Raw genomic sequence first — 5,130 nt, forward strand, 5'->3', positions numbered from 1 at the left:
ATAGCCAACCTTTTATCTTCCATTGTTAACCAATCTTGAGCCTATGCTTAACCCGTTTGTTCATAATTGTAGCACATTACAAGCTTAAGTGAAAAATAATAAATGTTCCTTGTTTGGATCTTTGATTAGCTTAGGCTAGTGGGAGTGTTCATCACTTGATTTTGAGTAAGTTGGGTACATTGGGTAGAGATAAAAGTGTGTTTATGTTTTTGTTGAAAAGAAAAAAATTCTCAAGAATTGGGTACACACTCATGTATTAATCATATGTAAACCATATGTATTGATGTTATTGTATATATTTTATCTTGAAAAAAAATTTTAAATCTACAATGCAACAAGAAGGGAACAAAATGTCCCAAAGTTTGAAATTTCACAAATTCAGTGCATATGTGTGGTAATCAAAAGGAAATACATGAATGTGTGAAAAAGTGAAGAATGGATAGCTAGGCTTGTTTAGAATTGTTTAGGTTGTCATAGGTTAGGTGGGAAGTTTAAGTTAATCAAAGATTCGAATTTTAAGCTTACTTGACCATATGCATCCTACCTTGCCCCTAGCCCCATTACAACCTATGGGAAGTCCTCATGATATTTGTATGCATGCATAAAGTAATTGTTGATTGTTAGATGAAAAATAAATCTTGGAAAGCATGATTAGGGGAGAATTGAGTGAATCAACCTTATAAGCGGATATTTTATACGCTTTTTGGGGGTATTTTCATTATAGTTTTAGTAGGATTTAACTACTTTTTAGTATAGTTTTACTAGTTTTTATGCAAAAATCATATTTCTGGACTTTACTATGAGTTTGTGTGTTTTTCTGTGATTTCAGGTATTTTTTGGCTGAAATTGAGGGATCTGAGCTTTAATCTGATTCAGTGGCTGAAAAAAGACTGCAGATGCTGTTGGATTCTGACCCTACTCCACGTGAAATGGACTTTCTCGAGCTACAGAAACCCAATTGGCGCGCTCTTAATTGCGTTGGAAAGTAGACATCCAAGGCTTTCCAGCAATATATAATAGTTGATAAACTACTATTTTATGGTTTATCTTGTACTCAATTGAGTGGTTTTTATCAACTCTTTACCCACTTATTCATACTATTTGCATGTTTTACATTTTCCTTCCTGGTTTTGTGCTATGATTGAAAATATGCTTCTTTGATCTTATATTTGCTTATTATTAATCCCCTCTTATTACCATTAGATGCCTTGATATGTGTGTTAAGTGTTTTCAGAGATTACAGGGCAAGAATGGCTCAGAGGATGGAAAGGAAGCATGCAAAAGTGGAAGGAATACAAGAAGTTGGAGAAACTGCTAAGCTGTCCAGCCTGACCTCTTCGCACTCAAACAGCTATAACTTTAGCTACAGTGGTCCAAACGATGCAGTTCCAGTTGTGTTGAAAATCTAACATCCGGAGCTTCAATTTGATATATAATATACTATAGTTGCTCTGACTCTAGGCGATGCGACTGCGTGCTCCATGCGGCCGTATCGCAGTGACAGAAGTCAGCATGTTTGAATTCTTCTCCAGTGATTTCTGGGCTGTTTTCGACCCAGTTCTCAGCCCAGAAAATACAGATTAGAGGCTATAAAGTGGGAAAATGCATCCATTCAGAGAGAGCTCGTCAATTTAGTTACTTTCTATGATTTAGATTTAGTTTGGAGAGAGGTTCTCTCCTCTCTCTTTAGGATTAGGATTTAGATTTAGGATTTTTTTTATTCGCTTTCAGGATTATCTCTTTGATCAGGTTCAATATTCCTTTTTATTTTCTTTTTCAAGTCAATTTATGAATTCTCCTATGTTCCAAATTATTTGAATTAATGCTATTTGAGGTATTTCAGTTTATTATTGCTCTCTTTTATTTATGTTACTGTTACATCCCATCTGAAGGCATTTTTATTCCAGTAGATTTACTTTTCTCCTTTTCGTCTTGGTTAAGAATTCAGTAACTCAGGAGTTATCAAACTCAACATGATTGATAATTGTTATCTTTGTTAATTGAATTGAACTTCCATAATCCCAATCTTTTCTTAGGAAATAAATAGGATTCGAAGATCAAACCAATTAATTCATTGACCTTCCTTTATCTCAGAAAAGGTTAACAAAGTGGAATTAAGATTCAATTCTCATCATCATTGATAAGGATAGCTAGGATAGGACCTCTAATTTCTCCTACCTTGCCAAAGGTTTATTTTACAGTTATTTATTTATTTTTCATTGCCATTTAAATTAATTGTCATATTTGTTCCTCATTCTTGAAACCCCAAATTTACAATCCCCATAACCAATAATAAGAACATACTTCCCAGCAGTTCCTTGAGAAGACGACCCGAGGTTTAAATACTCAGTTATCAATTTTAAAAGGGGTTTGTTACTTGTGACAACCAAAACGTTTGTACGAAGGGATTTTTGTTGGTTTAGAAACTATATCTACAACGGACTATTTTATTAAAAATCTTTACTGGCAAAAATTCTAACGTCAATAGTTCATACTTTGCCCGAGTTTTGACGACGCAAACTGGCATTGAACACCAACTTCCTGCCCTATTCTGAAGTTAAACGCCAAAAACAAGTTACAAACCAGAGTTAAACACCACAAACAAGCTGCAACCTGGCATTTAACTCCAAAAGAAGCCTCTACACGTGTAAAGCTTAATGCTCAGCCCAAACACACACTAAGTGGGCCCTAGAAGTGGATTTCTGTACTATCCATCTTAGTTTACTCATTTTCTGTAAACCTAGGTCACTAGTTTAGTATAAAAACTACTTTTAGAGACTTACTATGTATCTCATGACATTTTACACGTTTCATATTGTATTTCTGACTGCATGAGTCTCTAAACCCCATGGTTGGGGGTGAGAAGCTCTGCTGTGTTTCGATGAATTAATGCAATTACTACTGTTTTTCATTCAATCACGCTTGTCTCTATTCTAAGATATTCACTCGCACTTCACCCTGATGAATGTGATGATCCGTGACACTCATCATTATTCTCACTTATGAACGCGTGCCTGAAAACCACCTCCGTTCTATCTGTACTAGCTTGAGTGTGTATCTCTTAGCCTCCTGGATCACGATCAAAGTCTTCGTGGTATAGGCTAGAAATATTGGCGGCCATTCCTGAGATCCGGAAAGTCTAAACCTTGTCTGTGGTATTCCGAGTAGGATCTGGGAAGGGATGACTGCGACGAGCTTCAAACTCGTGAGTATTGGGCATAGTGACAGACGCAAAAGAATCAATGGATTCTATTCCAACATGAGTGAGAACCGACAGATGATTAGCCGTGCGGTGACAACGCATTTGGACAATTTTCACTAAGAGGATGGATGGTAGCCATTGACAACAGTGATCCACCAACATACAGCTTGCCATGGAAGGAGATCTGTGTGTGTGAAGAAGAAGACCGTAGGAAAGCAAAAATTCAGAAGATAGAGCATCTCCAGAACCTCAACCTGTTCTCCATTACTGAATACAAGTATTTATTTTATGTTATTTACTCTTCATAAATCCAATCATTTTTATTACTAATTTCCTGACTAAGAGTTACAGAATAACCATAGCTTGCTTCAAGCCGACAATCTCCGTGGGATCGACCCTTACTCACGTAAGGTATTACTTGGACGACCCAGTGTACTTGCTGGTTAGTGGTACGAGTTGTGAAAAGTGTGATTTACAATTCGTGCACCAAGTTTTTGGCGCAGTTGCTGGGGATTGTTCGAGTTTGGACAACTAACGGTTTATTTTGTTGCTTAGATTAGGAAAAATTTTTTCTTTTTGGTTTAGAGTCTTCTATTATTGTTTTTGGTTGAAACTTTTTTTTAAAATCCTTATTTTCTCTTTTTAAATTTTTCAAAAAATTTTTATAAACTAATAATTGAGTTTTTCTGTTTGAGTTTAGTTTCATATTTTAAGTTTGGTGTCAATTGCATGATTTTATTTTTGTTTCAATTTTTTTTCGAATTATTAGTGATCATAATATAAAAATTTTTAAGTTTGGTGTCCTTTGTGTTTCTGTTTTCTTAAAAATTTTTCAAAGTTGTTCTTAGTATTCATCGTGATATTCAAAGTTTTCCTGTTTGTTTCCTTTGTTTTGATCCAAAAGTTTGGTGTCATTTTTACTGTTTTTCTCTTTCTTCATTAAATTCAAAAATATCTTTCTTCATTAAGTTTGGTGTCTTTCTATCTTTTCTTAGTTCTGAAATTTCAAAATTCAAAATCTTTTTCAAAAATATATCCAAAGTTTTTCAAATCTTCTTAATTAAGTAATTATTTTCGTTTTCAAATTTATTTTTCTCTTAATTTTCGAAATTTACATTTTAATTTCTAATTATTTTATTTTATCTTATTATTTTTATTTATTCTTAATAATTCAGTTTGTTTCTACTTAAATAAAACAAAAATAAAAATATATTTTATTTGCAATTCATATCAATTCCCTTTTCTCCATCATAGACTTAAGTGGAAATGAACAGTCCAAAAAGACTCTGGGGTCCTATGCTAACCCTATTATTGCTGCATACGGGAGTAGTATCTGTATACCTCCCATCAGAGCAAGCAGTTTTGAGCTAAATCCTCAGCTTATTGTCATGGTGCAGCAAAACTGCCAGTATTCCGGTCTTCCACAGGAAGAACCTACTGAGTTTCTGGCACATTTCTTGCAAATTGCTGACACAGTACATGACAAGGAAGTAGATCAGGATGTCTACAGATTATTACTGTTTCCATTTGCTGTAAAAGATCAAGCTAAGAGGTGGTTAAATAACCAACCCACAGCAAGCATAAGAACATGGAAACAGTTATCAGATAAATTCCTGAATCAATATTTCCCTCCAAAAAAGATGACACATCTAAGGCTGGACATCCAAGGCTTTAAACAAGAGGATGATGAATCCCTTTATAACGCCTGGGAAAGGTATAGAGGGATGCTAAGGAAGTGCCCCTCTGAAATGTTTTCAGAGTGGGTGCAGTTAGACATCTTCTACTACGGGCTTACAGAAAAAGCTCAGGTATCTCTAGACCACTCAGCTGGTGGATCTATACACATGAGAAAGACCGTTGAAGAGGCTCAAGAGCTTATTGATATAGTTGCTAGAAATCAGCATCTGTACATAAGTAATGAGTCCTCC

This window comes from Arachis ipaensis, chromosome B6, assembly GCF_059453495.1.
Source record: "Arachis ipaensis isolate K30076 ecotype BB chromosome B6, ASM5945349v1, whole genome shotgun sequence".
NCBI lineage: Eukaryota > Viridiplantae > Streptophyta > Magnoliopsida > Fabales > Fabaceae > Arachis > Arachis ipaensis.